Source organism: Phyllobates terribilis, unplaced genomic scaffold (genome assembly GCF_046119375.1).
Source record: "Phyllobates terribilis strain yellow unplaced genomic scaffold, ASM4611937v1 Scaffold_1__5_contigs__length_1240528914, whole genome shotgun sequence".
Taxonomy (NCBI): Eukaryota; Metazoa; Chordata; class Amphibia; order Anura; family Dendrobatidae; genus Phyllobates; species Phyllobates terribilis.
Window position 1 is genome coordinate 93,272,069 of NW_027362761.1, and position 13,889 is coordinate 93,285,957.

At 42.4% G+C, this 13,889-nt stretch overlaps 1 long non-coding RNA gene across 1 annotated transcript in view; it reads right to left on the reverse strand.

The window, feature by feature from the left end:
- Positions 1-287, reverse strand: part of LOC141165925 (uncharacterized) — a 123,732-nt gene extending 123,445 nt beyond the window's left edge. The window contains exon 1 of the long non-coding RNA XR_012251224.1: positions 188-287. This is a non-coding gene — a long non-coding RNA (uncharacterized lncRNA). The remainder of the gene's footprint in view (positions 1-187) is intronic.
- Between the last annotated feature and the right edge of the window lie 13,602 nt (positions 288-13,889).

Sequence of the window (13,889 nt, forward strand, 5' to 3'; positions counted from 1 at the left end):
ACATATTATAATTTCATAACAGGATTCATTTTCATTCAGATGGGGCAAGTGATTGAACATTTCAATTATACAACTCTTGGTTGAAATGATGGAACTACAACACTTGAAGAGTACCTACAGTATCACCAATCTGGGGCTACAAAGAACAAGAAAATAACCAACACACAAGTAAATGTTTGGGATTTACCCAGTATGCGCGGAGCTCCTCTGCAGCAGGCAATATGAACAATGGAAAAAACACATGCTCCATGCCGTAAAATCTTCTCACTTCTTTATTGGTACATGTCTGTAGCACCACATAAAAAGTAAAAAAAATTGTATTGAAAATAGGAAGATTCTAATTATGTTTCAATTAAGAAATTAGAAGATTTTACAGGAATGCTAAATCACATGTGTACTTTTACCAGTCCAGAATTATCCTTTTTGGGCAGCCCAGATTGGTGATTTTACAAAATATAAGTTATTGTAAAAACTTCTCTTATGAGTCCCTAATTTTTAATAATATCTTGAAGAAGGCTTAAGAACTGCTCTAGCTGACGTTCCATCATATGCCTGAGGAAGAGCAATAAAGTACGAATAACAATTTCTACCAAAATCACGCCCAAACTTGTGTGATCCCAGCATGCAGAGGGAGACCAAACAACCCTCTGCAGCCGCAATGTTGGAGCTGCTGCGTACTTTACTGTGCCGTTACTGAATGGCAACATCATTAGAGTGGTTACTATTCGCTAACAGCTCAGTAAAGTATATGCTGAGGTAGCGGAAAGAGCAAGATCTCTTAAGATCTCACTTTTTCATTGCAAGAGGAGCCGTGAAGGGTTAAGGGATCTGGCTCTGCATGCCGGGTACCACCAACTGTAAGTTCGGGCCTAACTTTGCTAGAAACTTTCTGGCACTAACTTATATTTAGTAAAATCACCTTTATTAAATAAAAAGTGCAGCCCCAGTGTCACGTCGGTAACTCACGCACTTTCTCAGTGCTGTCCTACTCACTGCGTTCACCACCGTGCCTAGTTTCAGTAAAAAACCAAAGACAAGCAAAATACCCAAATAACTGGAAGCAAATGGATAAATCGCACAGTGCAAAAATAATGATAAATAATAAATAATATTAAATATTTATCATTATTTTTGCACTGTGCAATTTATCCATTTACTTCCAGTTATTTGGGTATTTTGCTTGTCTTTGTTTTTTCTCTGTCTAGTGGCCTTATGTGAACATGCATTTCCATTTTGCATGCACATCAATTTACGTTTCAGTTCAGACTCCCAGGTTTTTTCTTTGTAGTTTAGTGTGCTTCAGTGCATATAAGGGTGTGGCTGCCCTCTGTCTGAGCTGAAAGGTTCATTCTGCCTCTCAGGTCCATGCTTCCCCTAAGGGTTCAGTCTCTCTGCCCTTATCCATATGTATGTCACTTGACAAATGGTAAGGTTTTAATATTAGAGTTAGGACTGTCCCATAAGGGTTGCTGTAACGTGGCGGGATGGCTTTTACATTATTTTGATCAAAATTATGTTAACTAAATACCCTTTATTATTTATCATTTTCAGTAAGAAAAGCCAAGAAGTGATATTAAGGGAGAGAAGGATTGGACAATTGATGTTTAAATGCTTAACTATTTTGCTGTTAGGGAAGAAAAGCTACTATCAATTGAAAGATAAGCTACTGTCAATGGTGTCTGGCAGTAGCTTTCTTCCCTTGCTGAGCATTCATTTCTATGGGCAGACAGCTATCGCATGCGTATGTTCAGTTTGTTTTTCCAAGTAGCAAATACACACATCATAGATATGAAATATAGCAGTGGTTGTTTAATAACAGAATATCTCGGTGTTATCTGAATTGAATGGAGCCGCCTTTCCACCATCAGCCTGAATAAGAGCAGCAAAGAACTAGTCACGATTTTTTAGTTCATAATTCCATTCATTTCTCCCAAACGTTAAAGGAAATCTGTCAGTAGGACAATTTTTCCTGGTAATACCCTTTCATGTAAAATAATCTCTGAAGATAGATTTTCATGCAGATCTGTCTCCGACCCATAGATCTTAACAGCTCATTTACATATAATAAAAACGTGGATTTCTCTGGAATAAGATATCGGATCGCAGATATCAAGGTATGGTTTTATTCAGCTTCCTAAGACCTGCGTGCCCAGAGGGTTGGTCCTACTAACAGATTCCCTTTAAGCGATTACACATGGAAACAATATGCCATTAATTTAAATCTAGAGGTATGTTTTACAAAGCTATTAAACATTGTTTTCTGTGATATCTGTCATTTTTGTATTAACTGTGAAGTAACTAGGCTGGGTAAGAATCATCTAACAATGGTGATATGAGAATTTGTGCTAGCAGTTGTATTACTCTAGTTGTTTATTTTATAGTTGTGACTTTACGAGCAAAGCCTCTTCCTAAATCAGAATTGACATATAAACTTGTTTTCTGTACTGCTTTCTGCAAGGGGAACATAGCAGGACAGTTGCTAAATTAAAGGAATTGCCTCATAAGCCAACCCTTTCTTTGAAGATTCATTTCAATTATTTTCCGGTCTGGTCGGCCTTACATTTCTGCTGCTGAATATTGTACTAATCATTTGGAACTGCTCTCACTTGGCAGCTTCCATTCTTCCCATCACCAGCCGGCTTGTAGCGATAGGACCTAAACCTAAAAAAAAATCATGTGTTGAATACAATCCTGTAGTGTATCCTAGTGGGAAGGTCCAATTATATTTTGTGGTTGGCGTATTGAAGGCAGGCATTACTCAAGATCTTTCCTGGACCTTGAATAGGACTTTCCAATATATTGCATTTGAGGTTATACATGGTGCACAATTCACACATGAGCATGACAGATCATTTGCATTTGTCATTTCTTTACGTAAAGTTAGTTCTGTTATGTAAATGTTCATTTGAAATGTGTTATATGTGTTCAAAATTAGAAGTGTCCTCAAGCAGAACCAATAAATCTGGAAAATGGCTGATCACATTGCAGTGTCACTGTTGCACAAAAAATAGCCTTGAAGGCGGTATTTCCATCTCCAATATCCTATCTCAATATGTAGTAGCTGTAATATTAATAATATTAGCAAATACCGCTAATTAAAAATGTAAAATAGTTCTTCAGATTAGCTATGTCCCTTACCCCATGGGCAGGGCATTGCAGTAGCTTAGGTATCCATGGTTATGACCACTCATAGTGACAGCTAGTTAGTTGTAAGTGATTGTAACAATGGATACCTAAAGTACTGCAATGCCCAGCACATAGGGTAAGTGACATAGTGAATCTGAAGTATTATACTACATTTCTAATTGGATGTATTTGCTATTATTACACGTACTACATATTGGGATAGGATCTTGGAGATTGGAATACCCCCTTAAGTACATTGGGTTAAGAGACCTAAGGTGGCAATTAAACATTTAAAGTAGTGTTCTCATTTTGTTTCTTCAGCGCACCACTCCTATGCCTCCCGGCTTTCTGGTTGCGCTTCTGAAGACTGAAAGTTTTGGACCAGCGGCATGCTCTCAATGCTGGTCTGAACTGAGTATTCACTTATGCTGCTAGTAAAAGTATCATTGCTTTTACAGCTTGGAGAAGAACTGCGACGTAATACAGCGCATCAGTGCTAGCTAGGCAGGGCTTTGTAGAGATGCACTTCTGTCATGATCATGAAGGATCAATGACAGCTAACAATCCAATATTCTGCATATGCACAAAAGGACAGCGGTTTTTAAAACTCCAAAATACATTTTTGAGATGGTGCTTCCTAACCCACTTTGAGTGCATTGTGGGACTGGGTATGTATTGTTATTTTCATAGTTTTGCAAGTATAATCATAGAGATATAGAAATGGCTCTTTTTCCTGATGAAAATAATCACCACAGGACGATGATCCATTTTCTAGGTATCAGTGGGGTCCCATTTGTCATATACCCATCATTGGCAATGATGATGAGCATAATCAAGTCATCAAAGCTTATGGAAAGAAAAATCCCTTTCCATTAGAAGTGCCCAACATTAAACCGTTCAAAATTATGGTGTTTCTATTAATGTGTAAATAATTAAAGGTTTCCCATACACATTGAATAGCTCTCGCACTAGAGTCCCCCATACACATGAATTCTAGCCTTGGCCAAGCGTTACGGTATTCTCTGTGATAGAGAGATTGCTCCTAGATTCCTCTGCCAGTGGCTTTTCTCACAGAGAGCAAAAAGGATGGGTAATGCGAAATCCAACAAGCCGAATCCTTCCCTCCCTTACCAATAGAGGTGATACGGGTTGGCTGATATAATTTTAACAGAGAGATCAACCACTGCTAGACACTTCTGTAATTTGTTTATATCCTTCAGGAAAAAATGATTGGGAACACTGGAATGCATCATACCAGATCTTTTGTTACCATAATGTTTGCCATTGGAAAAGTTAGACCATTGCATGCATATTAAGGGACCCCATACTCCTTAGACTAATGTTGGCTGAACCTGCACATATTGATGGGTTGGCCAATGGTCTAATGTGTATGGAAGAATGAGCCAACTGATGGTCTGGAGAGATAACGATAGTGCATGTCTGATTTCGAATTGCCGACGTGTCAGTCGGCGGCTTTCTTATGGAAAACATGGCCGAGAGAATGCTCCTGTGTATAGGAGTGTCAGCTCAGATGGCTGTTGGCCAAATGATCGGGCGAAGCATTGCTCGGCCGACAGCCATGTAAGGGCCCCTTCATACGTCCGCTTAAAAAAAGTACTAGTGAGATGGTCCGTTTTTACTAACCGTGTGCACATCCGTGCTGCCGGAAAAGAAAACAAACATGTCTACGTGTGGGTCACACGGTCCATCTGAAGACACGGACATGTGCGCAGCCCCATACATTATAATGGGTGTGTGTGTACTTATGAAAACGGACGCCACACATACCGGAAACATGGACGTGTGAACGGGGACCAAGGTGTATGGCCAGACAAAGATTTTGGCTGATTCTGCCAACATTGGAAGGTGTATCAGATTTAGTGTGTTGCAACGGCATGTATTCTTTTAAAGAACAGATCTTTCAAGAAGAGGTCTGTACTTGATTGCTTTTCTTTTCTTCACTATATCTTAAGAAGTCTGTGATGATTTGCATCTGCACCTACTGCACAGCTTATGTGCACATTTTAATTGATATTTTTCTCCTGGATAATAGGAATCGCTTTCTCAACAAATTGACAATTTGAGTTGCACTTATAACTCTTTCAATTACTCAGTTGATTAGGTAGTAAACTATAATCCCTGCAGTTTTGGAACTGTTTAGTGTGTAACAATTTTATGGCTATGCATGGAGTTCGATTGCAAAAGATCCCACTTTGTTTAATACAAAAGAGCTACTTGAAATTCTTAATTTTATTGCGGGGCAGCTAAATGTTATACTTGTTTGTGAATTCGTTTTATGATCTTCATTTTAAATCACCCCCATTGCACACATTTATTGAGTATGAAAATGGTTTTGTAGAACATTCATTTTCTCCTGGAATCAATGAAGAACGTAAAATTGTACAAATTATGAAAACAGGACTATGCGGTGTACAAAATTACAGCCCATTAATAATGTTTGTACTAAAGCAGGAAACAAAAGCTTCTTATTTTTGCTATTACAGTGGCTTTAAGTTAGAAATAAAAGTACTTCAAGTGCATAACACAGCTTTGTATTTTTTTGGATAATTTATCAATAGGTCACATTAACACTGATGGCCATATTGGCGATTTACAGATTATTATATGTAAATTACAATTGAAGTGATTTAAACATATTTGCAATATACTCTTGGGAATATTATTTGGTATCATAATATACAGATGTTCCAGTAACAGCAATATTAATTTGTGCCAGGATGACCAGTAAAGACTTTGTAACTTAAGATCATACCTTAGAGTGCAACTATTATATAAAGAGAATCCATCACCAGTATTTTGCTACTCCATCTGAGAGCAGCATGATGTGAACTGCTTGCTATCATTGTGATAAAATCCCTGTTCTCCAAATGCTGAGCTCTGTATAACCCCGCCCACACCACTGATTGGCAGCTTTATGCCTATGCACAGTGTACACAGACAGCTGCCAAACAGTGGTGGGGGTTCGATTATACAAGACTCATTAATAAGGAGGACTACGTGGCAGTAGATTTACTAGTCTTCTACTGATAGTATCCTGCTGATAAAAGAGTGATTTTTATCAAATCCACAGCAAGCAGAACAGTAAGTGACTCATCACTAGTAACAGGGTCTCCGTCTCTACATTATGCTGCTCACAGATTAGGTGGCAATAATTTGCTGACCGATTCCCTATCATTTCTAGCCTACCCACTTTAGGCTATGTTCACATGCAGTGTTTTTGCCTGCAGCCAAAACCTACTCTCTTGGCAGTAAAAACGGATTACATGTGTGATTTGCCTACAGTACAGGTTTGATAAAGTTCATTTTATTCTCCAAATAAGCAGCAAATCCTTTAGCGCAAAACGCTACAGTGCTCAAATGCAATAAAAAAAAAAAAGCAAAAAACAAAACAAGCGTATGCATGAGATTTCTGAATTCTCATAGCTTTTACTGGTACTGTAAAATACAGCTTCCTTTCTGAAGAGAAAAAAAAATTACTGCATGTGAGCATAGTCTTACACATCCTGCAGATCTGTGTGGGGGCGCAGGGCCTGTGACCTTCATCAATTGCATAAAAAAGGAGGAATTAGTCCTACCAGAAATGGTGTTTCAAGGTGTCCATCATGACAGTAGCAGCAGGAGGTAGTCCTTCTTATCCCTGATGGGGACTGGAACACACGAGAGGTTAAACAGCCCCTCCCTCAAACACCCACCAGTGATTTTTTAAGTACCACACCAGGATGGATGCCACTTTATTTTATTGAAATTTCCCCTACATACGTTTACCTCACATAGCAGAAAGGAAATTTCAAGGGAGGGAATGTAAGGGGTGCTGTCATGATGGACTTCAGGAAACACAATTACCGGTAGGTCTAATTCCCCCTTTCCGGGACGTCAGAATCATGACACCATCAACAATACGTGATAGCACCACCAGGAGAAATAACAGAGAAACTATTCAGCGTGGGATAACTGCCTGAAAGACCTTCCTTCCAAAAGCTGTCTTCTGGCCCAACATAACGTCCAGTTTATAATGTCTGCAGAAGGTATTAAGGCTTTACCACATCGCTGCCCTGCAGATCTGGACCACTGAGGCCCCGGCTCGCCAGGGCTAAGGAGTCGGTAAGCCAAACATCCGACGCCTCAATTTCCATGACACCGACTCCAACTCCGACTCCCTCATACATGGCTGATGTTTAAGTGATCAATTTACTGTAGAACAGATTCACCTCAGCTAAAAGTCTAGACCCTTAGATCAGGAATAGGACATTTCATAACTTTCCCAAATTCTTAGGCTATGTGCACACGATGCGTATTTCATGCGTATTTTGTGCGGAAAATTCCGCAGCGTAAACGCATGAATTACGCATGTTAGCCTTCTGCCATGGTCCCCTATGGCATTCCGCAATTGTAATGCCCACGATGCGGAATTTTCCGCAGCGTTTTGTTGTGCGGAAAATTCCGCAGCATGTCAATTCTTTGTGCGTTTACGCATGCGGAATTGCCATCTACAATGCAGTAGAAAACGCAAGGCAATTCCGCATGTGCAAAACGCGCGAATTACGCGCGAAAAACGCATGACAAATTCCGCATGCGTTTTCCAGGAAAAAGGACATGCGGAAATGAAGCGGAAATTTCCGCTTCAAATACGCATCGTGTGCACTTAGCATTATGAAAAAATATTCCCCACAAACTGCATTGAACTACTGTACCCAATTTATTATATACAGTGGCTACGGAAAGTATTCAGACTCCTTTAAATTTTTCACTCTTTGTTTCATTGCATCCATTTGGTAAATTCTAAAAAAGTATTTTTTTTTCTCATTAAAGTACACTCAGCACCCCATCTTGATTGAAAAAAACAGAAATGTAGAAATATTTGCAAATTTATTAAAAAAAGAAAAACTGAAATATCACATGGTCATAAGTATTCAGATCCTTTGCTCAGCATTGAGTAGAAGCACCCTTTTGAGCTAGTATAGCCATGAGTCTTCTTGGGAATGAAGCAACAAGTTTTTCACACCTGGATTTGGGGATTCTCTGCCATTCTTCCTTGCAGTTCCTCTCCAGTTCCGTCAGGTTGGATGTTGGACGTTGGTGGACAGCCATTTTCAGGTCTCTCCAGAGATGCTCAATTGGGTTTAGATCAGGGCTCTGGCTGGGCCAGTTAAGAATGGTCACAGAGTTGTTCTGAAGCCACTCCTTTGTTATTTTAGCTGTGTGCTTAGGGTCATTGTCTTGTTGGAAGGTGAACCTTCGGCCAAGTCTGAGGTCCAGAGGACTCTGGAAGAGTTTTTCATCCAGCATATCTCTGTACTTGGCCGCATTCATGTTTCCTTCAATTGCAACCAGTCGTCCTGTCCCTGCAGCTGAAAAACACCACCATAGCATGATGCTGCCACCACCATGTTTCACTGTTGGGATTGTATTGGGCAGGTGATGAGCAGTGCCTGGTTCTCTCCACACATACCGCTTAGAATTATCACCAAAAAGTTCTATCTTCGTCTCATCAGACCAGAGAATCTTATTTCTCATAGTCTGGGAGTCCTTCATGTGTTTTTGAGCAAACTCTATGCGGGCTTTCCTATGTCTTGCACTGAGGAGAGGCTTCCGTCGGGCCACTCTGCCATAAAGGCCTGACTGGTGGAGGGCTGCAGTGATAGTTGACTTTGTGGAACTTTCTCCCATCTCCCTACTGCATCTGTGTAGCTCAGCCACAGTGATCTTGGGGTTCTTCTCCCACGATTGCTCAGTTTGGCTGGATGGCCAGGTCTAGGAAGACTTCTGGTGGTCCCAAACTTCTTCCACTTAAGGATTATGGAGGCCACTGTGCTCTTTGGAACCTTGAGTAATGCAAAAATTCTTTTATAACCTTGGCCAGATCTGTGCCTTGCTACAATTCTGTCTCTGAGCTCCTTGGGCAGTTCCTTTGAGCTCATGATTCTCATTTGGTCTGACATGCACTGTGAGCTGTGAGGTCTTATATAGACAGGTGTTTGCCTTTCCATATCAAGTCCTATCAGTTTAATTAAACACAGCTGGACTCCAATGAAGGAGTAGAACCATCTCAAGGAGGATCACAAGGAAATGGACCGCATGTGACTTAAATATGAGTGTCTGAGCAAAGGGTCTGAATACTTATGACCATGTGATATTTCAGTTTTTCTTTTTTAATAAATTTGCAAAAATTTCTACATTTCTGTTTTTTCAGTCAAGATGGGGTGCAGAGTGTATTTCAATGAGAAAAAAATGAACGTTTTAGAATTTACCAAATGGCAGATTAAATCCACCTTCCCATAGTAGATCTCAAAGACCTTTTCCCTTTATTCTTTCCCCCAAGAGATGACCAAGACTTGTAGACAGCTGCACTGGTAAAGGTCGGCCCCAGGAAGTGAAATTGATTACTTCTAACCTGGCTTCCATCTAATTCATCAAGAGCAGCCTGATCATCTTCTGCTAGTTGCCCCATAATGAGGAATAGCTGGAATGCACGACAGGAGAGACTATACCGGCGCTAACTTCCTGAACCTGGAGGCGTGGTCCACCTTGGAACGCACGCCAGGCAATAGAGGACTCACGTGCTGCTCCCCCGGAAATGTGCACCACTCTGGAACGCACACAAGGCGCGTCATCAGGGTTGAATCTCCTCTCTCTGCACATGCTGCAGGGATTATCCGTGAGGAAGCCGAGAGACCTCCACAAAGGGAAGCTGCTAGAATCAGGAACCCAGCTCAATTAAAAGGCTGAGGGACTTCTACCCAGAGTGGTGTTGGCCCCCAAACCATACCGCAGAAGGAAAGACAGGGAAGGACACCTCCGATCTTCCTGAACCCAGCAACACAAAGTTCTTCTTAGGCACAGAGCGCTCCTCTCATGAGTCTGTCCCTGATAGGGACAGGAAAAAACACTGGTAGGTGGGTGAGGGAGGGGCCATTTGTGTGTTCCTGTCCCTATCAAGAATAAGGAATACCTCCTGCTGGTGCTGGCAGGAGGGATGTTCTGGAAAAAACACTTCAGCACAGTTGCTTGACCCCAGCTGATCTGCTGGGATTGTAAGGGTGGTAGAACATTACAGGCATATTCTTCCATTTCGGTGTCAAGGAAGTAGAAACCAGTGTGGACCAGGTAAGCATCAGAACGAGGACTGTGAAAGAGCAATGCTGTCCTAGGTCTATATTACACCTGACCAAGTTTGAGAGTGACTAGTATGACTAGTACTCTGCCCAAACATTCAAAGCATGTGTTCTTTTCTGCTTTAGAAGAGGAAATGGAAAATATGATGAGAGAGAGAGAGAGAGAGAGAGAGAGAGAGAGAGAGAGAGAGAGAGAGAGAGAGACCGCCCCCAGGAACAGGAAACCTACCAAAATAAAAGGGGTGGCATCTCTCTTCCTCCCCAGTGTGTTTACAGAGAATAAGAGGTAACCTCCTTGTTAAGATATATATGCATACAACAATAGTTATCAACATTCACCTTATAGTGTTTGTACAATCCAGTGATTTTTTTATTTCTTTTTGAAAACAGGAAGTTTTCCACCACCAAATTAAAAGAGAAGGGAAGGTAGTAGCACGGTGCTGTCATGGTTCTGGAAAATCAAATTACCGGTAAGCAATTATCATATTTACCCTTCACCCTGACAACACTGTACAGAGAGATTAAAATAGATGAAATCCCTAGGGTGGGACAACCGTTGAAAGAACCTTTCTCCCAAAGGAAAGATCAGACAGCCCAAGATCCAACCTGTAGTGTCTAAAGAAGGTGGTCGGAGACAACCAGATTGCCGCTTTGCAGATCTGGTCTACTGAGGCATTGGCTCTTTCTGCCCAAGAGGCACCTATGGCCCTAGTAGAATGTGCTTTTATACCCTAAGGGGGATGACAGTCAGAGACAGAGTAGGCTAAAATTATGGCCGTTCTAACTCATCTGGCAATCGTGGACTTAGTAGCAGTCTTACCCTTGTTTTCCCCTTGAAGACAAAAACATGGCCGAGGACTTTCTCCACTGACTCGTTACCTCAAAGTATCTAAGGATACAACTTGTTACATCTAGGAAGTGAAATGTTATTTCCCTTTGAGTCTCTGGTTCATCACAAAATGAAGGGAGCACTATTTCCTGACTTCTGTGGAATCTAGAGCTTACTTTTGGGAGGAAAGCTGGGTCTGGCCTCAATATCACCCTATCTTGTAAGATGTTTGTAAAAGGGGGATTGATTGAGAGAGCCTGTATGTCACTCATTCGCCGAGCAGAGGTTAGTGCCACCAGTAGTACTGTTTTAAGTGTAAGCACTTTAATAGTAGCAGATGAGATGGGTTCAAAGAGACTAAATTAAGGCCCCATGGGGGCTACCCTGGGACTGGCTATAGGTCTGGACAAAAAAAGATTCTTTTATAAACCTATATATTGTACGGATCCGGGTGGTGGAACCTCTGTGCTGCGGTGCAAGGAGGGACCCAGAGGGGCGTAACTAAGTATCAACTCGGACCGACCTAGGTCGTATGGCGGCTAACGACTCCGTGACCAGGGAGGGACCGAGCAGAGGGACCAGGTGCTACTCTGGGGACGACCTTGTAAGAGAGCAGGTGACTCCCACGGCTCAGATGGCTGGGACTGACCGATACTGCAGATGGGCACAACAGGCAGGCTGACGAGAGATCCGGGTAGATGAACTGGCAGAGACAGCAGGCGACAGGCGGGAGCCTCTAGGTAGGCTGACAGGTGGTCACGGCAAGTGACAGGTGGGAGCCTCCAGGTAAGAAGCCGGGCAAAACCCATAGACAGACTGGCGGACTGAACGGAAGACAGACTGTCGGGCTGGAGAGTAGTCAGGCTGGCAGACTGGACTGATAGTCAGGCTGGCGGGCAGGACTAGTCAGGCTAGCAGTGGGACCTGAGGGCTGAAGCAGAGGTAAGTACACTGCGCATCAACTATTGCTCGGGCACCTCCATATAGGAGGAGGTGCTTTATATATGGGAGGACCTTCGGCAATTGCCCGGAGACTCCTTAGGGCGGCGCACGCGGCCCCTTTAAGAGGGAGGGAGCGCGCGCCCTAAGCACAGTGCCCGGGAAGCTGCGCACGCCGGCAGGAGCAGGAAGAGGAGCGCTGGAAGATGCCGGGCGGGGAGCGCGGCGGTGAGAGGGACGCCGATGCTACATATATCCATGGGTGATCAGCTATTTTATGATCGAATAGCACCTCTAGGGTTGATACCTGCACCTTTAAGGAGCTAGTGGAGTGACCCCTCTCTAGACCCTTTTGAAGGAATTCAAGTATTTCCGAAACGGGGACTAGCTGACTTTGGGGAGTCATGAGCCGACCTGACAATTTAAGAAATGTATTCCAAATCTTTTCATATTTAAGGGGGGGTGACTTTTTCCCTGCTCAACAAAAGAGTTGAAATTCAATTTTCTGAGAAAACCCCTGGCCGATAACAGTCCCCTCTCAAGTTCCAGGCAGTTAGGTGTAAACTAGGAAGCCTGAGGATGGGTTACCGGACCCTGGGATAGCAGATCTGGATTGTCGGCTAGGATCCAGGGGTCCGGAACTGACATGATCCTTAGCCAAGTAAACCAGGCCCTTTTCAGCCAGAAGGGGGCAATCAGTATTACGCTGACTTTTTTCCCTCACATATTTTATTCAATATTAGTGGAATCAAGGGAAAGGGCGGGAAGGCATATGCCAGGCAAAGCCCCCATTCCTGCAAAAGTCCATCCACCAAGTCTGGTGACTCCCTTGGATTTAGAGAGTTCTCCTTGACTGAGTGAATGCCACGGATATTGCAGATGCAAAAGGTTGCCTTGGAACTCTACTGTCACTCTGAGGTATTGCTTGTGGACTGGGTGGATTGGGATGTGATAGACTTAAAGGATGCGTACTATCACTGCCATGAAACAGGAGGGGTACAAAAGCTTTATTGTTGATCTCAAAGTCTCCATCTTGAATTTTTCTGTTTTTATGTATACATTCAAGGCTTTTAGATTTATTATTGTCCTGTAGGAACAATCGGGTTTCATATATTATATATATATATATATAATTTTTTTTTTTTTTTTTGAGAGGGAGGGGAAAATTCCGCATTTTATCAGCCTCTTTCTCTAATATGTCGCCCAGTACAGTCCCAAATAAGTAGTCACCTTGACAGGGAATGGCAGTTTCATTTTGGATTGAAAATCAGCTAATTCTCAAGCCAAAGAGCTCTCTGTGCCAAGTTTGAGAGACCACAGGCCCCAGGCCGCAAACCTCACGCTGTCTACTGAGACGTCAGCCAAGAAGGCAGCTGCTTTTTTGGATAGTGGGGAATGCTTCCAGGAGTTGTTCTGTAGGACATTTATTCCTTATTTGGGACTCCAGTTCTTGTAGCCACTTCACTAGCGACCTAGCTGTACATGTGGCTGCGATGCTGGGCACTAGTTAACTCATCTTCAAAAGGATACTTCTGATTAAACGTATTTGGGACGGACATTTTTTTTTTTTTTTAAGGAAAAGTAAGTTTTTGTGTACTGGGAACACCCAATGTTTGCGCTCTTCCAGGTTACTGAACATGGAATCCTAAACAGATCAATGCTCCCTTGAGGTCTCTACCCCCATTGTAGACCTAATGATTTTTAGTAGTTTTGTCGTTTCTTCCACCGGGAAGCAAGGCTGCCCATATTCCCCATCAGATGATGACAGTTCTGAGCTATCAGAATCAACCAATTCCCCTGCTTCATCATCTGAGCTGATATCCGAGGGTGTATGAAGTACGCCTGAGGAGGTAGACAGACCC